At 41.0% G+C, this 25,205-nt stretch overlaps 1 pseudogene; it reads right to left on the reverse strand.

Moving 5' to 3' along the window:
* Positions 1–2,625: 2,625 nt before the first annotated feature.
* On the reverse strand, positions 2,626–3,743 carry LOC138911405 (small ribosomal subunit protein uS14-like; annotated as a pseudogene).
* Between the last annotated feature and the right edge of the window lie 21,462 nt (positions 3,744–25,205).

Consider the following 25,205-nt stretch of genomic DNA (forward strand, 5'->3'; position numbering starts at 1 on the left):
TGCGTTCTAGCTTTAAAGTTGTGAAACGAACGAGGTGCGGCGAGGCCTTGTGGATTGTTAAAGCAGTATAGGTGTGCTGGGATAACCTTGGATGCGTCTTTTTGTTGACTTAATGGTGATGTTGCTTCTGAGCTGGTTATCGTTGATTGTTGTTGTGTTTCCATGAAAACAGGTTTGAGCCGATAAATTGATACTTAGGGTATCGTGACCATTGATAAGTATGTTGAAAAATTTGGTTTGTTTTGATTTTACCTCAAATGGTTCGTAGTAGGGCGTTTGAAGCAATCCACGTACCGTGTCGTTACGCAGAAAAATATGAGTTGACTCAGCTAATTGCTTGCAGATGAAATGCTTTGATGAGTCGTAGTTAGAAGTTTGAATTGGTCGGATTTCATCTCTGTTAGATCCTTGGCCAAAACAGTTTGTGGTTGAAGTTGACTGATGTTGTTAAAATATTCTCCAGAAGGACGAAGAGTTGTGCCGTAAACGAGCTGTGCTACTGTTGTTTGGATGTCGAGCATATATGCTGAGAGTAGGCAGTGGGGAATCATTGGCGATTTGGATGGCCAGCCGGTCCTATTTTGACATATTATAGCTGCCTCAATTGTGCGGTGCCAACGTTCGATAATTCCGTTTGCCTGTGTATGGTATGCGGCTGGTTGTAAGTGTTCAATGCTGAGGAGGCGCGATAGCACGCGAAATTACCTGAATTCGAATTGTCTGCTTTGGTCCATGGTAATGCGTGGTGGAAATCCCAAGCGAGTCCCATGAGTTGAAGAGTTCTGTGGCTACTGTTATAGCTTGGATATCGTCGATGTCGATTGCATCTGGCCATCTTGTGTAGCGATTGATGATCGCGAGACAATATCTTAATTGACCAGACAGAGGTAATCGTCCAATGAGGTCTACATTGATGTGTACAAATCTGCGTGAAGGCAGGGTTTATTGTTGGAGTGGAGAATGATTTTTGGGAAGTGATTGACGAAGTGAGCTATATCCTAATGCATACAAGGCCACACAAAGCGCTGTTTGATGAGTTTAATTGATGAACCGACTCCCTCCATGGGCAATGCGATGTATCTTGCTGACAATATTTTTTCGATGTGGCTGCGGTATAAATGATCGCACCGCGGAAGTTGAAAAATCGTAGAAGATTGGAGTACTTGATTGCAGTAAGTTGTAGATTTGATTTGAAGTGAAGTCGTGTTGTCATTAAGTAGATTTTTTAGCTCCGGATAACTTGTTTGTGAAGCAGCAATCTTATTGTAGTCGATGATGATGGTGGCTTCAATAGTTTCGATGCAAAAGAGTGTGTGTGTAGTAATGTTATCGACGTTGTCCGATAAAATCTAGCTGTAGAAGCTGATGTGGAGAAGCTTCTTCTGATTTTTTAGTAAAAGCGTATCTCAATGGTTTATGGCTGGTGTGGACATAAAAAATTGTACCTTCGAGCATGTGTCGGATGTTGCTTAATAATAAGGTAAATTGCAAAAAGCTCGTGATCGTAAGTACGTTATTTTTGTTGTGCGTCAGTAAGTTTAACACGGAGAATTGGATTCGTCAGCATGTACATTGGCTCCCATTCTCATTTTGACTCTCCCACGCACAAACACCTGCACGCAGCGCAAAGCAAATGAATGAAAAATCCCGCCAGTTTACCCTTATCCTCGCTCTAACGGTCCGTATGTCTGCCCTATAGAACATTCAACTAGGCTGCTCATAAAGAGTTGGGCGAAGCTAAATTCACTTTCAATCTCATTGCCGGAGAAGGTAGAAGTATCGATTGGCAACTGCACAATTTGGTAGTTTTAAACAGTGTCTCTAACTCGTGGGCACAAAGCAATCGTTTCCAAATTACAGAAGCATTGAATGGAGAGCCGAATAAACAGTGAAAGTTGATATTGAGCTGTTAATCTAAGTGATATTGAAGTTAACCAAAATTTGAGTTACAGCGGTGAAAACTAAGTAACTCACCCGCCGGCTTCTGCAAGCGCTTTCGCGCTGCCCCCTTTCGCGTGCTTGCACATTTCCGGAGTAGACCGGTCGGCCAACTAATCCCACGATAGTTTTTGTTTGGAAGAGCCACGGATCCAGTGGGCTATTCACGCACACGTAACGCGAAGGGTGTGACCTACAAGCCCTAACTTGATGCTATTGGCAACAACACCTGAAGCGTCGCCTCCAACTATCCACCACGGCAGATGTGGCACAAAGTGAACTTAGACTGGCCGGAGGGTGTGACTTTAGGTATAGTAAAAGTGAACGCACCGAGCGCTGCTCCAGATGCATAAATTTTCTATTGTTAAGTCAGGGCAATAAAGCTATTCTTTCATTTTTATTTTGCATTTAAGTAATACTTTGTGTGATATTAAATTAATATGAACTTTCAATCTCGTCGGCAGGTTGATTGTATTATGCATAACCATTAGAACGAACGTGATCTAGAAATAGGGGCTGCCCAAGACAGCTTAAAGGTGTCGCCAAGGAAGTTTGGGTAGAGACCAGGGTACTACCAAACACCTTCAGTACTCTAATTCATTATTATCAGTTTGACAACTATTAATTCGTTCAAGTGGAACATACAGATGCACCCTTTAGCCTTTCCATAATTACTACAGAAAGTGCACTTGTTATGTATTTAATCAGAGGGAGATTTAAACAAATAAGAATTTACGCCAGTGTATAAAAGAACACGGTTGAGCGGCGTTGGTAACACGGAGTTCGTCAACTTGATTGCATTGAGGAATGCTCATTCGAGATATTGCTCTGGTTGCATTATCTTAATATTTTTAAAGAATAAAATGTGGCACACTCCCAGCATGTTCCTGGTTTGTATGTTGGTTTCAGAAATGTTTGCCTCTTGTGTTATTTAAATCTCCAAATGATTATGTTGTTGTTGCTTTGTCGTTGTAGTTGCTCCAGCATATTAATAAACGTACTCTCTTTTCAGCGAATGCCAAAAATTAATATGCTTAATTGGCCTGCGAAACGCCAAAGTTGAATTTAATCCAGCTTCTTGCAGCCAATATCATTGGCGTATTCCCTGAAGCACTGACGGCAAATGTTCAGTCCATATTTGTGGATCAAACCATTACGGTTTTGAGCAGGCACGGCAGCAACGGGAGCTTTGACTGTATTTACGAGGATGCGAGTACCATAAAGTAGTGAAACCCATGTTGTCGTATATATATACATATATGGTGTAGATACAAACTACCATGGAAAGAATCTACGCCCCATTCAACGAGCCTAAGCAGCAAAAGCAAAAAATGCACGAAATCATCTATGCATTGGTAGATCTAAGCCTAGACCAACGACTATTGCAGTACAAGACAAGCGGTGGTCCACAGGGACTAGACAAACACTATACACACACTACAATGGACTTGTTTGAGGCTCAATATTGAACAATATCGTGAACTTGATCTGAGTATTTGGGAACCGCATATGTGAATGTGTTTTCAATGTATGCCCTGTACACAGCTGACCTCTCGACACGAGGATGAAACTGCTGGTGGCAACGTATACGGATGACACCACCTTCCTAGCTTTGCACAAATATCTGCAAGCTAAGACAAATGCAGTTCGGGACTGTCTGCTGAAAGTCGAAACTTGGACAGCCAAGTTTCCACTTGGCCAATAACTTTGCCTTGTCCCAGACGGTTGCCAGGGGCTACGATTGGAAGTTATTCGGTTACTTAGGCATTAACCTAGATCGAAGGCTCGTATGGGAATCTCACATCGCTGTAACGAGAGCAAAATGCTTGAGAATGCTTCGAAAGACAGACTGGCTACTAAGGCCTCAAAGCAAGCTGCATGTTTCCACAAAGGCGCAGCTTGTAAAAACGAATATAACGCCTGTCTGGAAATATGCTATCCTAGTTTGGGGCACGGCGTCAGCACACCCCCTGCGCCGCATAAGAGTGGTCTTAGCCAAGACTGCACGTAAGGTGGCCGGCCTACCATGGTACGTGACATCTAACGTGGTCTCCGCCTAACAAATTTCGGAGACCAATTAAACTTATTTTGCAGACGATACGCCGACAAGCTGCTGGAGCAGCCGAACGCGGCCGCCAGGATCATGGCTGAACCCATCAGAGAGAGGCGCCACCGAAGGCCACACACTCCGAAGGCCACACCCCGACGACCTACCTACGAGGCGTATCACTTAAACATCCTATCATTGTAAATGACATCCTTGTAAATATCATATAAGTACATAATAGTAACTACCCTATTATAATAACTTTTCGGTTGGTAAAGATCAGAAGGCACTGATTGATTTCAGCGCAAAAAAAGAAAATAAATTTAGACCTCTATTCTCGTCTTTCTTTTTGTATTATAAGCGTCATGTGTTTCGTGGAACTACACAAAATGTCTATCTTCGTGTGAGTATGTCGCAGCAAAGCTATATAAGTGTGTCCATTTGCTTTTGATACTAAATCGAATGGGCGAAAACTTCAGTATGATCGTGGAGTTTGCTTGTTGGTGATGATTGCCGGGGGTCACCAATTTGGTTATATGGATAGAACTTAAATTATATAATAATAATATTTAGATTTTAGTAATAGTAGCTGTTTCGAGGAGATGCTGCTTTGCATCCCACTTTTATCTATTAAATATTAATTCTAAACAGATAAGACCCGACTTTAATTTAGTTCAGTGCGCGTATTTAGCTGTAGGGCTATAAGAAGACTGGTGATGGTAAAATGATGATTGGATGATTGGTGATGTAAGTTTTAAGAATATTTACAAGGTATTTTAAAGTGACAATGTGAGTGAAATGAAGCATGATATTATATGTTTAATACTAAATCAATTGACGTTCTGCTGCGATTAATTTTACTGGAAAGTTTATGAACTTATATAATTTTTACACAAGGCGCTTCTTGCGCAATAACTTTGTTAAGAAAATAGCACACATAGATTGATTTCACTTTTCTTTTTGGACAGTGTATGCTCGAGAAAAGTTCTTGTCTCAGCCAATAGCGTGCGTGCACCTTTCGTTGTATGCGTGAATTATACATGCATAAGAACTTTAAAGTATGTATGCATGTGTTGTTATTCACTGCTCTGGCTTTAGCTGGCAAGAAATTAATTTTGTTAGTTTTCTAGCGGAGATCATGACCTATCCCAAATTTGTGTTGATATATGAATGCATTTTGTGTACTGAGGTTGGCTCCGTACCAAAAAAAATTTGTATAATTAAGTCGATGCAAATTTTTATGTAATTTCTTATATTTGAAATTATTAATTAAATTATTATTATTTTTAAGTAATACAAAATAAATTAAGGAAATAAAAGTGTAAATTTGTTGTTTTCAAAGATACATTTAACTAATTTTTATTTTATTTTTTATATTATTACTTTTTGTTCGAATTATAAACAATAAACAAACCGCAAGCAGGCCATTATAATTATAATGGGGTCATAACTAAATATGACCTTCGGGTCGACTTTAAATGTAATTGTATTTTTAGCACTCTCTTATTTCTTAATTGTATAATAAAAATAATATTAATTAAATTTAAAGAAATTATGTAAATATTTGCATCGACTTAGAAATACATATTTTCTGCGGAGCCAACCTCAGTACACAAAATGCATTCATATATCAACAATTTGGATAGGTCATGATCTGCGCTAGAAAACAAACAAAATTAATTTCTTACCAGCTAAAGACAGAGCAGTGAATAACAACACGCTATTGGCTGAGACAAGAACTTTTCTCGAGCATACACTGTCCAAAAAGAAAAGTGAAATCAATCTATGTGTGCTATTTTCTTAACAAAGTTATTGCGCAAGAAGCGCCTTGTGTAAAAATTATAAAAGTTCTTAAATTTTCCAGTAAAATTTATCGTTAATATCTAGGGTAATATATCATTAAAATAAAGCATGCATTTCATGGATAAAGTACTATCAATTTGCGTCGATCTTAAGTTCTAAACTGTTTCGCTCAATGTACTTCGAAAACGAAGCGACGCAAAGCAGCATCGACCAGCTTTGCTGAAGGCAGGCTAGCGACTAACTTCGTAGCTCGTGTCAGCATCAGCAAGCCGCGACTTCGGCATTCGTTCGTCTGGTCTTTGGAGAACGAACAACCAGTCGGCAGGCATGCCGTACGAAGCCTCAAAGGCCAGATGAAAGGCCATGCATGCTTTATTTAAATGATATATTACCCTATTAACGATTAATTTTACAGGAAAGCTTAAGAACTTATATGATTTTTACACAAGGCGCTTCTTGCGCAATAACTTTGTTAAGAAAATAGCACACATAGATTGATTTCACTTTTCTTTTTGGACAGTGTATGCTCGAGAAAAGTTCTTGTCTCAGCGAATAGCGTGTTGTTATTCACTGCTCTGTCTTTAGCTGGCAAGAAATTAATTTTGTTTGTTTTCTAGCGCAGATCGTGACCTATCCAAATTGTAGATATATGAATGCATTTTGTGTACTGAGGTTGGCTCCGCAGAAAAGATGTATTTCTAAGTCGATGCAAATATTTACATAATTTCTTTATATTTAATTAATATTATTTTTATTCACCAATTAGGAAATAAAAGAGTGCTTTGTTCTTTATATTTCGAGCAAAAAATAATAAAATAAAAGAAATAAAAATTAATTAAATGTATCTTTGAAAACAACAAATTTGCACTTTAATTTCCTTAGTTTATTTCTGTATTACATAAAAATAATAATAATTTAATTAATAATTTCAAATATAAGAAATTACATAAATATTTGCATCGACTTAAATATACAAATTTTTTTTGTACGAAGCCAACCTCAGTACACGAAATGCATTCGTATATCAACAGAAATTTTGGGTAGGTCGTGATCTGCGCTAAAAAACTAAGAAAATTGTTTCTTTGCCAGCCAGAGAATTTGCCAGAACAGTGGATAACAACACATTCAAGTATGCTGTTATGTATGTATATTCACAATCATACAAACATAATTGCTTGCACGGCCATCACAGAGCCGAAGCTGAGAGCAAATTCTGTTTTTAGCTTTTTCGTTCTCTCGGATGTGAGAGCGCAATGCTACAGATTTCGTTTTCGTTCTCAATTTTCAAAAAATTAAGCTACATAGGTGCATTTTGTTGTATGGGGTTACTCATCTTAGTGTTTATATTGTCTTTGGTATAACCCACTGTATCTAATGTTATCTTAATCCAAATATTCAACCTAATAAACAGATAAAAATTCAATATCGTGAAATAAATTCTTTTTATACCCTGAACCCATTAAAAATGGGTATAAGAGTATATTGTATTTGTGCAAAATCCAAATTATGTAACAGGCAGAAGGAAGCATCTCCGACCCCATAAGCTATGTATATTCTTGATCAGCATGAATAGCCGAGTCGATCTAGCTATGTACGTCTGTCCGTCTATCCGTATGTATGAACGCAAGGATCTCAGAACCTTTAAGAGCAAGTGACTTGAAATTTAAGATGTAGGTCCTCCCGGTGTCTCCGCAGATCGAGTTTGTTTCCAATAATCGAAAACAATCTCCGTTTCCAAGCAATCGATAAAAATCGACATCCTGTTTTTTGAGCAAATTGGGTAAATAATACGAGCTAGAGTCAACAAACATGATATGCTGCTTCTAGAACAATATATATAGTTCAAGTATCTTTCATTTTATACCTATCGCCACCACCCCACTACCACCACAGAGCTATAAATCAAGTAAATAACCCAACTTTAATTACCAACCAGTTTAAGCCACAATTTAAATGCAATTGACTTTTTCAGAATACACAAAAATGTTATGGTACAATAAGATATACTGTAGAAAATTTTATAAAGATCGGTTAAGAAAAAACCAAAGTTATATGCAACTGCGCAATTGGATGGGGAGTTAAGAGTTTAAGAGTTTCTGTATGCATGTACTCACACACATTCATGCGCGTCTGCTTCGCATTCTACCAGCATGGTAATTGCGACTTTTTTCTGCTATACTATTTTAGTTCCTTTTTGTATCATAAGTCCCTAATTATTGGCTGCTGAGTAGAGGCATAGCAAGTGGTGCGGTCTGTCGCGAGCTTGAGACCTACTGGGGAAAGTATTTTTTTGCTGGTGTGGCTGTTGAGTAGAGTCGACAGCAAGTAATGCGGTCAGTTGCGAGTTCAAACCCTGCCAAGGCAGCTTGTTTTTTAAATTTATTTGGTGTTGGTATAAGAGGGTTCAGGGTATTCCCAAGTCGGGAACTCCCGACATGAACCTTTCGTTATTTTGCCAACCGATCCTTCTGTGTGCTTAGCAATAATACAGATGGCACAATTACCAACCGTTATACCCCTACTACACAATCCGAAACAATTAAATCGAATATTTGGCCTATACTGGTTGGCGTACCTCAAGGCAGTGTACTGGCGCCACTGCTTTTCAATATATATGTCTCTGACATACCTTCCATAGCCACACACATCCACTCTACTACTTCTACCTGCTTCAAAAATCAACGGTCTAGCAGCGACTTATGCTGACGGTCCTGCTAATCTGAGCAGTGCCAACAATGCTGAAATTGGCACCAACTACATGCAAGATCGTATAAATCAGTTTGCTGAATGGTCTAAAAAATGGAACATTCAAGTAAATGGCAATTAATCAGCCCATATTCACTCTACCTTACGCAACAACATTGCAATTCCTGTCATTAGTATAAATGACAATATCATACCGGCTAAAAGCCTTGTACAAATATTTGGGCCTTCACCTAGACAACAAACTAAATTGGTCACGCCATGTTCGCATAACCACACAGTCCATTCTCACAAAATAAGCCAAACGCAAATAGCTTCTACCTGCTAACAGATCCAAGCTATCACAATACTACTACACAAACTACTATTTCACAAAAATAATCATAGCCAATGCCTGGTACTATGGTATTGAACTATTCGGCTGTGCTGGCGATACACACTTACGCAAACTATATAGCATTCAATCACAGGCACTCCGCCTAATCTGCAATACACCCTATTACATCAAAAACTGTAATGACCCAAAAGTCCCTACAGTACGGGAAATAATCAATTCCTGTGCCAAGCAATATAACGCCCGGCTGGAAAACCATGCAAACAAATTGCCGAGACTGCTACTAATAACAGGGAGTAATCGTGTCCAACGACGACTTGGGCGAATCTAGCCAGGTGTCCAGCTTATTCGACGCAGACCTCCGCCATACCTCATCTAATTCTAACTGTCTGCAACAACTCTAACAACGCTTGAACCAGCTGCCTTGTCATAACGGTCAAATGATCACTTCCAGTAAGTATTCATAGTTTAAAAATCAAAACTAACCTCCTTTTTCTTTTGCATGCATCCTGCCACGTGATTATTTGTACCAGGCCCCTTATGCTCTCTGTATTCAGCAGCAGAGATGGCGGCACATGTGCACGAACACGTGGCCAGCCATACCGTGACCAGCCCCACACTTACTCTACTTCACACTTCGCTTCTCTGCTGATATGCAGTACAACGAACAGTACAAAGTTGTCTCGTATACCGGGAGCCCTGTCTTAAAACCATGTGCAGCCAAGGTGAGCAAACAGACGCGACTCTATCTCACTATGCCTATTATGCAGATGATGATCATAAGTACTGGAAGTTTTTGTAAAACACTTTCAATGTAGATTTTCCGTCCAGGGTACCCTTCTTAACTATCCTAACGATCCCTATTTACAAACCCTTGCAAGAGCTATACTCCAATGATCTTGAAATATTCAATCCCGTTTCTATTTCATCAACACGTAATATACTCCCAAGAACATACTCCCGTTTTGTATACTGGAATAGAGACAATGACAAGACCGCATGATCCCATGATCTTAACTTACTGAAATAGACTATTCCCATAAGTTTCTCTAGTGCAATATTATTATTCAATATGTCCACGCTTTTCGTTCTGCATACTATAGAGACTATGCCAAGACCGCAGCCGTGTATGTTCTTGCTATGCTGACGGCAACTTGTTCATGTTACAATCATCCACTCCCACTAAACTTTTGCATCATCAAATTGATTTCCTTGCCATGAATTCATTTGCACAAGCACACAACATTACCCATAAATAAACTTACTCTATGCATGACAAATCCATCGAACGTCAGTCTCTATGAGAGGAGAGACATTCAAACGACTACGCAAGGTAGCCAGTTAAAATATTCTGGCAAGTCCACACCAATCTCCAGCGCGCATCAAACGGCCAAGGCAGACACTACAACCTGCGGAAACGAGAGTGGCGGCCTTCGTTGGATTCGATGGTTCTGTTAAGGCAGCACCAACCATTCAACGGCGCTGATGGTTTCGCTGCGAAGCTGGCACTCATATCCTCTAATATTGTGCGCCTAGTGGGGCCAGGCGAACGAAAGGAGAGGCCAATATCTCGCTGCTGAAACGGTTTTACCAAGAGATGACCGAAGAGTCACACCGGACCCAATGGATGTGGAAGAAAAGCGTGCACAGCAGACTTTACTGAATAACCGTAGTATAAGTTAAGAATAAATAGAGTAGGTTCGATATATTGTAAGCTGCACTGCTAGAGCAGGGAATAACATAAGCAAACGGATAGGCGATAGGTTAGTTGAAGACCTAGAAGTCATAAACGCCGCCGAGGAAGCGACGGTATCGTCTTCGGAGTAAGGGGGTGTGTGAGGCGGCCCCACAGTTCATAATTATAATTATAGGGTATAAGCATTGTATGGTATATAAGCATTTCATTAGTGATAAGAACAGGTACGGCAAGGTGCCGATGTATTGTAACTAGTAAAGGGCAAAGAGCCCAGTTTGAATTGAGTTTGAATTTAACCGCCGGCCGTCGCAGCAACCGTGCGTAGCTAATCTGTTGCTCAACACCGCCCTCGAGAGCGCAACTTCAATTCGGCGGCGAAGAGTAAAAGCTCCGCGGTGAAGTTTCGAAAGCTCGCGGCGAAGTCGAGCGGCCGAGCCGAGCGCACTGCACGCTAGCGAGCGGGTGAGTAGCCGTGCAGCGAAGAGCAGTGTGAGCGACGAAGTGCAAAGAGTGCATCGGAGCGCTAGGGCTCCAAGACAGTGCGGCAGGGCCTTAGTTCAGGAAACACAGTAGGACAGTAGTTAATGAACAAGCGAATAAAGTGTATATAAAGAAATCAATGAAGGAAATTGCTGGTCTTTGTATTCTCGGGTGGTCATACTTGTGCTAACATCGGGAATAGCTGACTACGGCCCGATAGTGCAAGTGATGCGAGGCTACGGCCCGGCAGTGAGTTTGGTGCGTGACCACGGCCCGGCAGTGCAGTTGGTGCCAGGCTACGGCCCAATAGTACAGTTGGAAAGTGGCTACGACCCGGTAGAGAAGGTGGTACGAGGCTACGACCCGGCAGAGTAGGTGGTACAAAATTACGGCACGGCTGACTCCCAGGTAGGCCAGAACAACAGTAGTAGAAGAACGTTTGTGGTGACTAGGAATGGTATAAATACACGTTATTTTGTAAAACCGCAAAATTATGGCCCTTGCTGCGCCTTCATGAAGCCAAACGGCTTGCTATGTGCCTAACTTGCCTGCAAAAGGGACATTAGCTAAAAGTCTGCGGCTGCAGCACTTGCAGAGTCTGCGGAAGCAAACATCATAGCATGTTGCATCTTGCCACCCCAGTCAAAGCGTTGCTTCTAGCTTCTAGCCTATCATCCAACCGAAACTGTTTTCGTTACTGATGCGTTTTTGTACATTGCAGTTGACATATGCGACATATGCAAAATGAATCGTACGAGTCAAACCAGCAGATACCTATCTGCAATGTATACTGTGACGTGAATTTCAACATCAGAAGATACAGATTTACAATGTAGACACTGTCACCTTCGGCACAAATCCAGCATCGTTTCTCTCAGTGCGGGCTTTGCACCAACTGGCCATGGATGAACAGAAAGCATTTCATATAGGCGCTAACATTGTTAAAAAGGATTTCTACTTGGATGATCTCATCTCTGGTGGTAACTGTGTTCAATGAGTAGTTGAGATACTGATGCAAACGTCTGGACTACTCGCCAAGGGCACCGTTAACCTGCGAAACTGGTATTTTAGCGACGCTACTGTACTCCAAAACATACCGGAAGTGGATAGAGAATCGCTGCTTAAGTTCAACGATGGCAGCGATATCACGAAAACTTTAGACCTTGTTTGGGATACCGTCTCAGACTGTTTTCTTTTTTCTTTTTCTCCACTGGGCTACCTTCGAGAATGACAAAACGATTAATCCTGTCCTCAATTGCTGGTTCTTACGACCCCCTTGGCCTTGTTGGTCCTGTAATACCAAAATCTAAAATCTTGATGCAGAATCTCTGGAGAGAAAAACTGGACTGGAATGAGAGCTTGCCTGTACACTAAAGCAATGTCTGGATCAACTTCTACGCTGATGAGCTCACCACTGACATGGAATGGCATCATATTTCCACTGAATTAAACCCGGCGGATATACTTTTACGAGGAGCGCTGCTCAGTGAGCTCTCCTGATCTCCGTTGTGGGCCCATGACCCACTTCGACACAGCGTATTACTCGGAGCGGCAGCGCAACTTGATACCTCTATTAGCTGTAAGTTCATCAATTCGCTCTCCAAGCTGTTATACGTCTTTGCTTACATTTACGAGTTTGTAAATCGAATCCGAGGAGCTGAGGTAACAGTAAGCCACGTGTATCATGGCACACATCTGTTGCTGCAGTCAGTGCTACTCTCGTTGACTACAAGCATTGATGGAAGGAAGGCCGCCAAGCCGTCTAGCTCAATGCCCTCTCTGGCGCCATTCCTTGACGACCTACTACTCATCGGTAGACGGCTGAAAAACTCGTCGTTGGACTTCTCAGCGCGACATCCGATTATATTGCCTCCCCAGCATCATGTGACTCGAGCAATCATAATCCACATTCACAAACGGAGCTCACATGCTGGACTTCACGCCGCATTGGCTTCGATTTGGCTTCAATACTGGCCTATTGGCGGTCGTAAGACAGGCTCCAGTATTGTTGTCAAATGAACAATCTGTTTTCGTACCAAGCCACGACTGGCAGAGCACGTAATGGCAGACCTACAAGCTGATCGTCTCGACACATCGTAACTCTTTATAGACACTGGCGTTAACTACTTTGGACCACTCTTCTACAAGAGCAAAGTGCGCAGCATGCCACCCATGAAATGCTACATTAGCCTGATCATATGCTTCGCTACAAGGTCAGTACTTGAAAAGGATTTGTCCACAATATCGTTTCTAAACGCCCAAAATCGGTTCATCCTGATTCGCACTCGACATTCAATCATCTGGTATGACAATGCGACAAACTTCGTAGGCGCTAAGAATGAGCTGGCAGATCTTGAGCCGCCTGTTCCTGAGTGATAAGCATGTCAAGGCTGTTCACATGTTTTGCATATCCGACTCAATTAAATGATCGTTCATCTCTCCTCGCTCTCCGCACTTTGGCGGGCTAAGGGAAGCCGCTGTGAAGACTTCGAAGCATCATTTTAATCGCTCTGTCGGCCCTTCTATCTTGGATTTCGATTCGCTGCGCACACATCTGCCACATCACGCCGTCTGCCACATCACGGCAATTATGAATTCTCGACCATTACTTCCACTTTTAGAGCATCCCGATGGTCTTGGCGTCTTGACACCCCCACACTTCTTGGGTACAGCGCCACCTTCATACATTGAGCCTGATCTAAAGAAGCTTAATTTCAATCGGCTCAACTATTTTCAGCGCGTCACATACCTCCAACAAGTATTTTGGTCCCGTTGGCGCGATGAGAACTTAGCACTTCTTCAAAAGCGCTCTCAACAATATCGTCCTTGCAAGCGATGAAAACCTACCCCCGCTGAAGTAGCCAAAAGCTAGAGTTTTAGAGCTGATCTCAGGATCTGAAGGGGTATCTAGAGTTGAAGTGCTTCAGACTGCGATTGGAGTCATACGCAGAGCCGTACGAAAGCTGTGTTTGCTGCCAAAACAGGATAAAGGTGAAAGTCCCTTGGCTTCCAACGGAGGGAGGAGGGCAGAAAACAATAATAATAATTACAGCTTAAGAGCAAATGATGTTTGCTCCTTGTAAGTTGCTGCCTACTCTCTTCATCGGCCCTTTGCCTCCTGCATTGACTCCCACTGCCCATCGTTCTGAGCGGAGCTCAATTCCGTTCGTTTTGCATATAAGTAGTTTAGTTTTTCGTTTGATCGCAGGCGTGGCACAACTATTTCGAGTTGACTGCCAAGCCACATTATAACATTTCGTAAATTATAATAAGTGCCTTGTGCGGAAAATAAGTACATTCGAAATAATATATAGTTCTTTGAATTTCGCTGCACATAAGCAGTGATAATAAATAAAATGCAAAAAAACCTTGTAACTAGACAAAGTACTTATGAGAAAAAAAGGAACTAAAATGTCATTACAGAAAAAATCCCAATTATCATGCTGTTATAATGCGAAGCAGTCGCGCACGGATGTGTGTGTGTACATTTATACAGAAAATCTTCAAGTATTCACTAGCTGCCCATCCAATTGCGCAGTTACATATAACATTGGTTTTTTCATAACCGATCTTTATGAAATTTTCTACAGTATATCTTATTGTACAATACAATATTTGTGTATTCTCATAAAGTCAATTGCATTTAAGTTGTGGCTTAAATTGATTGGCAATAAAGGTTAGTGGCGATGGGTATAAAATGAAAGAAACTTGACATATATATAATATTTTAGAAGCAACATATCATGTTTTTTGACTCTAGCTCTTATTATGTACCCAATTTGCTCAAAGAACAGGATGTCGATTTAGACTTTTATCGATTGAAAACTGAGTAAGTTATCGATTAACGGAAACAGTCTCGATCTGCGCTGGCTCTAGGAGGACCTACATATAAAATTTTAGTCTCTAGCTCTTAGAGGTTCTGAGATCCTTGCGTTCATACGTAATTTGGGCACTAATGTTGTTGTTGCATAGCCGAGTCTCGGCGCAAGTAGGTAGAAAATTTTAATGCCTGCAGGCAATGGCATTCAAATCAAATGGTCACGCGCACGGCGCGGTAACACAATAAAGTGTGACGTCACAATTTATAGAATTATATTTCTTGTATTGACGAGTACATAATTTATAAAAAGGGAAATTTACAGTCAATAATTGATTGACATATGTAATCATTTTAAATACGAAATGATTGCACGGATAAGGCCTTTGGCTGTGACGTCACATGCGCAACAGAATATTGCAATCTTCTTAAGTCCATATACTTCCCTTGGTTTGGAAGACACATATAATTAAGTTTTACACTTTTAGTCACTTTAAAAAATATATTTCAATTTATTATTTTCACAAACGGCTACTTCTGTTGAGTATATTCAGATTTGCCTCCCGAATATGAACTGATTTATCAAACTGTTGCGGTCGCTTACCAAACTTCGCTTTGAATTGCTTTGAGTCAAAATTGAGTGAAGTTTGAGCTGCGTCAGCAGTGGCGTGATATTTAGAGTGAAGTGTTTATGTCTACCAAAGGGGGACAGTTTGAACTTGACCAATGTCGATGCTATCACCAGGCTCTTTGTTTACAAGATTAGAAATGTTTATACTTGTGCTAATGCTTATGTTCTAAGTTATATTAAAGTGTGGGTGCGACTATGGATATGTCACTATATGCAGATTTGTGAAATGAGGCACATATAAATTACGAAGTTGTGCGGTCTCACCTAGTGACTGCGATGTCTGCTCCTAGTCCACCGGTGATACTTCTTGTAGCTATTATGTTGCGGAGGTGACTTAAGCCCCTATCGCTAGTCTTGGACTAGGCGGTAATAAATGTTTATTAGCGTCTTATATATATGCGCGTTTCACAGCACTGAAGTCAAAAAAACAAGAAAAGCATATAGCTAAACAAAAAGGCAGAAATCCAAAGCTACAAAAATCCATGAACTACAAGGTTGCACTCGGCAAGTTGACTCAGCATAAGTGCTAACGTAGCCACTTGCTGCTGCCGACAAAACAGACGGGGCGCTGAACTCAGACTTAGACCATCCTCGGTCACCTTAGAGCTACTGATGATCCTTTTCACCTTTCTCGAAGTCTGCCACTTTTTTTCAACTAGCCAGAGGATGATGAGCTGCTGATGGTAATGCTGAGAGCGACGCCGACTGTGAGCAGGTGTTTGTTTTTTTCTGCGGATGCCAACTCATTTTTTAAATTGTTGATGACCTGCAGATCTCGCGCTTACTCGCATACTTTGTGTCATTGATGGTAGCGGAGAAATGGAAGGTGACGAAGTGAGTCCCGTTTGTTACGACCCCTGGGCCATCGTCAGTGCTCACTTTAGCTGTGCTTCCGTTGATCATGATGACATTACCGTCTATTAATGCGACTGGTTCGAGGTGGCTCGGTTGTGTTCAGCAAGAGGCCGTGCTGCCAGCGTATAATCCTCGTGCACAGGAGTCGTGTGCTGCGAGCTTACAATCAGAGGCGTAGGTTGTTGACACGCACTCGTTGACTGCCAGTATGTCATCGTTGCAATCGGCAACGGTGTCGTCTTGTATTTGTAGTGCGACATGTTGTTGGTCATGTGATAGATAGTAATCTTCTTGCAGATGAATTATACCCTAGGAAAGGCTATTAATATGTGGACTATATTTTCGGACTGGAGGACCTTAATTTAGACGCTTCTGTAATGCTAACTATGGGGACTTCTACTGGGTGTTCATTCAAAATAGTTTTAAAATCATTATGTTCAAAAATAGTTGGATATATTGTATATGTAATTATGAGAATTAGATTCGATATTTGATTTTAAATATTCTATTTCTCGCTTATAATGTTTCATATAAATGCGGTGTGTCCACTAAAGTATTCTTTTTTGCCTTTAGTATTTTATTTACTGCTTCAGTTAGTTTGTTTACTTGCCTTTGCATGTCTGAGTTGATAATCAATTGCCTATTGCATTGATTAATTGGGATTCGGCCATCTAATCTTTTTGAAGTCGGAGGAATCTGGTGTGCCTACTATGACCTTTAACGCTGAGCCTAAGATTTTTAGGCTTCTGGCTATTCTATGGTGTATTTCAATAACGGACAGTAAGCTCTTAATATGATCTAATAATTTTTGCATGTGAGATTGTGGGAATAGCTCTATTAGTTTTTCGGCTTAATCTGCAATGACATTAAATTCCGTCAGGTTACTTGAATGCCTCAAGTAGTCCCTCTGTTCCCATACCAATACCATCCCGTCTATTATCGAAATATAATTGGAATGCGAATAGTCGATAATCCGACTCTGTTCTAAACCTAGCATTAACAAGATTGCAGATTAAATCCTGTAATAAAAAAACAGATAAGGTTTGTGCGGTTAGTAATATACTCTTAGCTGCTAGCTCTTATTACAAATGATTTTTCTGACTGCTACCTTAGATTGTCTTATGGACCACCCTCCCTTTAATGAGGGCGAAAATTTGTGCATGAGAATCTAGTGAAGTGTGTAAGGACCAGAGGCTATAAAAACCTTTCGGTTAGAGAGGCAGGTGGTGGCTTGTTATATTGTTGGCTATAATGTTTAAGTTTTCCGTTCAGGGAAAATCGCTTTTTCCACTACCGATAACTTATGTGGACCTGAGAATAAAAAATTGAATTTGGTTGTAAAAGAACACGTTAAAAAACAGAGTAAACAAACTACGGTGTCAACGGAGGCTGTGCTTATGAACAATTCTTACAATAATGAGGACCGTTGTCCCCAGATCTGCCTCGACTTTATTTTCAATATAGAGGGGCGATAGCTTGTTTCCCAATCTGCGGTTCGTCTTTACCAGAACCTTTTCGCCCACTTCAAAACCTTATACTGTCTGGCTGCATTACATCTTTCAAGTACAGCTTGCTGTAACTTTTCAATTTTTTTTTAATTTTCTGTCTAAATTCAACAGTTGTGGCATGTATGACATCCGGCGGTTTTTGGTTCGTGACCGAGTGGTTTGACCTGTTATTCTCCATAATACTCCTTATAATTAGCTTAACTGTATCGCTGGCTTTCTTATCCACTTTTAAGGTTTCGAGCTATGTCCGTCAAGGTGCTATGATATATTTCTGACCATTGGAAACGCTATGTAACGGTGGCGAGTTAACGATGTGTATGTCGTAGTTATTTTTCAGAAGTGACACTATTGTTTCAGAATTGAATGCTGCTTCCTTATCGCAGAATATCGTTTTTGATTTAGGGATTAATCAGCTGATTAAGTCAATTTTTGTGTGACGGGATTGGTTGGACGACAGCGAATTTAGAGAATTTGTCTACAAAAGTAAGGAAAAACTTCTTATCGGAGGAAAATGGAAAATGTCCATATGCAACATTTCGCTAGCATATGAAGGTATTGGTGAGACTCCAAGTGTTTGTTTTTGTGGATACTTATCATATTTTGTTTTTGTGCATATTTTGCAATTTCTGACAACTTCATTTGCCAAATTAGTCATTTTGGGAAAATAGTAGTCACGAATTGCTTATCATTTTCCTGTGCGGCTCCGTGCGCTCGGTTATGTTCTGTCGTAACGATTTCCATTTGATCGTTTTTGTCATTAATATCTGACACATAGTTCTTCCAATGCCACAACTAAGTGGCTAGGAAGTTTAACTCGAGTTCGTGTTGAAAGCTAGCGAGCGTTGGAAGATCGTAGTGAACTACGTTGAACAGTGAAGCTTTGTCCACGAAGCTAATGATGTGGCGAATTTTTTTGCCGAAGGTTATCATTTTCCTTTGCAGTGGAAAACGTGCCTTTTCTAAGACAATTTGGGTTTAAAGCATTTTAATGGCTTGTCAGTTGCCTCTATCGTGTAGGTTAACGAGGTCTCCCTGTGAATGGTTGCACCGTCGATAAAGGCTCATCTTGCACTGCGTTCACATTTTGTCTGGATAGGGCATCGGCCATAAAATTTTCCTTGGCGTTGTGTTCGTCAATGAATGCTCTCCATCTTTTGATTTTTGCATTTGTATTTCTGTCAGAGACAGCGAAAGTAAGGTGCAGATGTTCGGTGAATATATTTGTCCCATATAGATAATTTTGTAACCTAACTATGGCCAGCAACTCTCGTTCATTTATAGCGTAATGAGATCCGCCATCCTTGAGGGTTCTCGAAATCATAGTTATTGGCCTACCATCTTGAGACAAAGCGGCACCGATGCCGTCCATAGAAGAGTCAGTGGTCAAATCAAAGCATATTTAAAGTCCGGGTACATGAGGATTACATCTTCAGATGCCAAAATACTCAAGGTTTCGAAAGCATTGCGTTGCGTTTCATCGAACTCAACTGAGATTTTGTTGGATATGTGTCTACTCACGGAGCCGTTTTCTCCTTTGAGAATGTTTGTCAGTGGCCTAGCTATTGCTGCAAAATCTTTAATAAAGCCTCTATAATAGTTGGCTAGACCAAGAAATGATCACAGGCAAGTTTTTTGGCTCAGGGCATTCCTGCATGGCTTTCACCTTTTCAGGGTCGGTTCTGGCCCCGTTTTATGTTACTACGAATCCCAGAAACTCGACGCTTTCTTTGAAAAAATTTGTCTTTTCTTGAGCAACACACATGTTAGCATTGCACAGACATTCCAACACCGGGCTTATGTTTCGGACATGATCAAAACTTCCCTGTGTGTTCTTCCCTATGTGTTCTCTGAGGAAATCTTCGATGGCCGTTTGAAAAATGCTTCCCGCATTTTTCAGTCCGAAAGGCAATCGGCAGAACTTGTATTTTCCCCCATTGACCGAGAACGAGATTTTTGCGCGAATTTGTTCTCCTAAATAAATTTGGTGGTAACCCAATTTTAGGCCGAGGGTCGTGAAAAACTTTGCCTGTCCCAGATCATGGGAATACTCGGCATTGGGTATCGATCGGCTATAGTTCGTTCATTGAGCTTCCTTAATTCGATTACTAATCATTTGTTTTTGTTGCCGTTGGGGTCGAAACCTTTTTTGTCGATGACCCAAGAAGGGCTGTTGTATGGCGATTTGGATGGTCCAATTATACCATCTTTTAGCAATTGTTTGATTTTGAAGTTTACGAAATCTGAAACTCCCATAGGGTGCGGGTATAGTTTTGAATACACCGGCTCGTTGTCTGTGGTTTGAATAGTGGCAATGACGGAAGTGTTAAAAGGAAGTGCCTCGTTAGAGGTCGAAAATGCCAAGTGTCAAGTTTCAGACCATCCTCGGTCACCTTATAGCTACTGATGATCCTTTTCACCTTTCTCGAAGTCTGCCATTACAACTAGCCAGATGATGATGAGCTGCTGATGGTAATGCTGAGAGCGACGCCGACTGTGGCCAGGTGCTTGGATGTTTCTGTGGATGCCAACTCATTTTTTAAGTTGTTGATGACATGGAGATTATGGTTATTGATCCTGTGGAGTTATGATTTATGATGTTGAGTAGAGGTGACCCCATGATGCCTGGTGCCTTCCCTATGATCTCCCGCTTATTCGCAATTTTGTGCCATTGATGGTAGCGGAGAAATGGAAGGTGACGAGGTGGATCCCGTTTGTTACGACCCCTGGGCCATCGTGAGTGCTCACTTTAGCTGTGCTTCCGTTGATCATGATGACATTACCGTCTATTAATGCGACTGGTTCGAGGTGGCTCGGTTTTGTTCAGCAAGAGGCCGTGCTGCCAGCGTATAATCCTCGTGCACAGAAGTCGTGTGCTGCGAGCTTACAATCAGAGGCGTAGGTTGTTGACACGCACTCGTTGACTGCCAGTATGTCATCGTTGCAATCGGCTTCGGTGTCGTCTTGTATTTGTAGTGCGACATGTTGGTGGTCATGGGATAGATAGTAATCTTCTTGCAGATGAATTATACCCTAGGATAGGCTATTAATATGTGGACTATATTTTCGGACTGGAGGACCTTAATTTAGACGCTTCTGTAATGCTAACTATGGGGACTTCTACTGGGTGTTCATTCAAAATAGTTTTAAAATCATTTTGTTCAAAAATAGTTGGATATATTATATTGGCTTTAGCTAATGTAATTATGAGAATTATATTCGATATTTGATTATTAAATATTCTATTTCTCGCTAATAATGTTTCATATAAATGCGGTGTGTCCACTAAACTATTCTTTTTTGCCTTTAGTATTTCATTTACTGGTCAGTTAGTTTGTTGACTTGCCTTTGCATCTCTGAGTTGATAATCAATTGCCTATTGCATTAATTAATTGGGATTCGGCCATCTAATCTTTTTGAAGTCGGAGGCATCTGGTGTGCCTGCTATGACCTTTAACGCTGAGCCTAAGAATTTGAGGCTTCTGGCTATTCTATGGTGTATTTCAACAACGGACAGTGAGCTCTTAAGATGATCTAATAATTTCCGCATGTGAGATTGTGGGAATAGCTCTATTAGTTTTTCGGCTTAATCTGCAATGGCATTAAATTCCGTCAGGTTACTTGAATGCCTCAAGTAGTCCCTCTGTTCCCATACCAATACCATTCCGTCTATTATCGGAATATAATTAGAATGCGAATAGTCGATAATCCGATTCTGTACTAAACCTAGCATTAACAAGCTTGCAGATTAAATCCTGTAAGAAAAAAAACAGATAAGGTTTGTGCGGTTAGTAAAATAAACATAGCTGCTAGCTCTTATTCTAACTGATTTTTCTGACTGCTACCTTAGATTGTCTTATGGACCACCCTCCCTTTAATGAGGGCGAAAATTTGTGCATGAGAATCTAGTGAAGTGTGTAAGGACCAGAGGCTATAAAAACCTTTCGGTTAATGAGACAGGTGTATTGGCTTGTTATATTGTTGGCTATAATGTTTAAGTTTTCCGTTCAGGGAAAATCGCTTTTTCCACTAACGATAACTTATGTGGACCTGAGAATAAAAATTGAATTTGATTGTAAAAGAGGAGGCTGTCCTTATGAACAATTCTTACCCTAATGAGGACCGTTGTCCCCAGGTCTGCCTCGACTTTATTTTTAATATAGAGGGGCGATAGCTTGTTTCCCAATCTGCGGTTCGTCTTTACCAGAACCTATTCGCCCACTTCAAAAGCCCTATACTGTCTGGCTGCATTACATCTTTCAAGTACAGCTTGCTGCACCTTTTCAGTTGTGGCATGTATGACATCCGGCGGTTTTTGGTTCGTGACCGAGTGGTTTGACCTGTTATACTCCATAATACTCCTCATGATTAGCTTAACTGTATCGCTGTCTTTCTTATCCATTTTTAGGCTTCGAGCTATGTCCGTCAAGGTGCTATGATATCTTTCTACCTGACCATTGGAAACGTTATGAATGGTGGCGAGATAACGATGTGTATGTCGTAGTTATTTTTCAGAAGTGACACTATTGTTTCAGAATTGAATGCTGGTTCGTTATCGCTGAATATCGTTTTCGATTTAGGGATTAATCAGCTGATTAAGTCAATTTTTGTGTGACGGGATTGGTTGGACGACAGCGAATTTAGAGAATTTGTCTACACAAGTAAGGAAAAACTTCTTATCGGAGGAAAATGGAAAATGTCCATATGCAACATTTCGCTAGCATATGAAGGTATTGGTGAGACTCCAAGTGTTTGTTTTTGTGGATACTTATCATATTTTGTTTTTGTGCATATTTTGCAATTTCTGACAACTTTATTTGCCAAATTAGTCATTTTGGGAAAATAGTAGTCACGAATTGCTTAACATTTTCCTGTGCGGCTCCGTGCGCTCGGTTATGTTCTGTCGTAACGATTTCCATTTGATCGTTTTTGTCATTAATATCTGACACATAGTTCTTCCAATGCCACAACTAAGTGGCTGGGAAGCTTAACTCGAGTTCGTGTTGAAAGCTAGCGAGCGTTGGAAGATCCTAGTGAACTACGTTGAACAGTGAAGCTTTGTCCACGAAGCTAATGATGTGGCCAATTTTTTTGCCGAAGGTTATCATTTTCCTTTGCAGTGGAAAACGTCCCTTTTCTAAGACGATTTGGGTTTAAAGCATTTTAATGGCTTGTCAGTTGCCTCTATCGTGTAGGTTAACGAGGTCTCCCTGTGAATGGTTGCACCGTCGATAAAGGCTCATCTTGCACTGCGTTCACATTTTGTCTGGATAGGGCATCGGCCACAAAATTTTCCTTGGCGTTGTGTTCGTCAATGAATGCTTTCCATCTTTTGATTTTTGCATTTGTATTTCTGTCAGAGACAGCGAAAGTAAGGTGCAGATATTCGGTGAATATATTTGTCCCATATAGATAATTTTATAACCTAACTATGGCCAGCAACTCTCGTTCATTTGTAGCGTAATGAGATTCGCCATCTTTGAGGGTTCTGCAAATCATAGTTATTGGCCTACCATCTTGAGACAAAACGGCACCGATGCCGTCCATAGAAGAGTCAGTGGTCAAATCAAAGCATATTTAAAGTCCGGGTACATGAGGATTACATCTTCAGATGCCAAAATACTCAAGGTTTCGAAAGCATTGCGTTGCGTTTCATCGAACTCAACTGAGATTTTTTTGGACATGTGTCTACTCACGGAGCCGTTTTCTCCTTTGAGAATGTTTGTCAGTGGCCTAGCTATTGCTGCAAAATCTTTAATAAAGCCTCTATAATAGTTGGCTAGACCAAGAAATGATCACAGGCAAGTTTTTTGGCTCAGGGCATTCCTGCATGGCTTTCACCTTTTCAGGGTCGGTTCTGGCCCCGTTTTATGTTACTACGAATCCCAGAAACTCGACGCTTTCTTTGAAAAAATTTGTCTTTTCTTGAGCAACACACATGTTAGCATTGCACAGACATTCCAACACCGGGCTTATGTTCCGGACATGATCAAAACTTCCCTGTGTGTTCTTCCCTATGTGTTCTCTGAGGAAATCTTCGATGGCCCTTTGAAAAATGCTTCCCGCATTTTTCAGTCCGAAAGGCAATCGGCAGAACTCGTATTTTCCCCCATTGACCGAGAACGAGAATTTTTCGCGACTTTGTTCTGCTAAATAAATTTGGTGGTAACCCGATTTTAAGTCGAGGGTCGTGAAAAACGTTGCCTGTCCCAGATCATGGGAATACTCGGCATTGGGTATCGATCGGCTATAGTTCGTTCATTGAGCTTCCTTAATTCGATTACTAATCATTTGTTTTTGTTGCCGTTGGGGTCGAAACCTTTTTTGTCGATGACCCAAGAAGGGCTGTTGTATGGCGATTTGGATGGTCCAATTATACCATCTTTTAGCAATTGTTTGATTTTGAAGTTTACGAAATCTGAAACTCCCATAGGGTGCGGGTATAGTTTTGAATACACCGGCTCGTTGTCTGTGGTTTGAATAGTGGCAATGACGGAAGTGTTAAAAGGAAGTGCCTCGTTAGAGGTCGAAAATGCCAAGTGTCAAGTTTCAGACCATCCTCGGTCACCTTATAGCTACTGATGATCCTTTTCACCTTTCTCGAAGTCTGCCATTACAACTAGCCAGATGATGATGAGCTGCTGATGGTAATGCTGAGAGCGGCGTCGACTGTGGCCAGGTGCTTGGATGTTTCTGTGGATGCCAACTCATTTTTTAAGTTGTTGATGACATGGAGATTATGGTTATTGATCCTGTGGAGTTATGATTTATGATGTTGAGTAGAGGTGACCCCATGATGCCTGGTGCCTTCCCTATGATCTCCCGCTTATTCGCATATTTTGTGCCATTGATGGTAGCGGAGAAATGGAAGGTGACGAGGTGGATCCCGTTTGTTACGACCCCTGGGCCATCGTCAGTGCTCACTTTAGCTGTGCTTCCGTTGATCATGATGACATTACCGTCTATTAATGCGACTGGTTCGAGGTGGCTCGGTTTTGTTCAGCAAGAGGCCGTGCTGCCAGCGTATAATCCTCGTGCACAGAAGTCGTGTGCTGCGAGCTTACAATCAGAGGCGTAGGTTGTTGACACGCACTCGTTGACTGACAGTATGTCATCGTTGCAATCGGCTAATTATACCCTAGGATAGGCTATTAATATGTGGACTATATTTTCGGACTGGAGGACCTTAATTTAGACGCTTCTGTAATGCTAACTATGGGGACTTCTACTGGGTGTTCATTCAAAATCGTTTTAAAATCATTATGATCAAAAATAGTTGGATATATTATATTGGCTTTAGCTAATGTAATTATGAGAATTAGATTCGATATTTGATTATTAAATATTCTATTTCTCGCTAATATTGTTTCATATAAATGCGGTGTATCCACTAAAC

The sequence above is a fragment of the Drosophila virilis genome, chromosome 5 (genome assembly GCF_030788295.1).
Source record: "Drosophila virilis strain 15010-1051.87 chromosome 5, Dvir_AGI_RSII-ME, whole genome shotgun sequence".
Lineage (NCBI taxonomy): Eukaryota > Metazoa > Arthropoda > Insecta > Diptera > Drosophilidae > Drosophila > Drosophila virilis.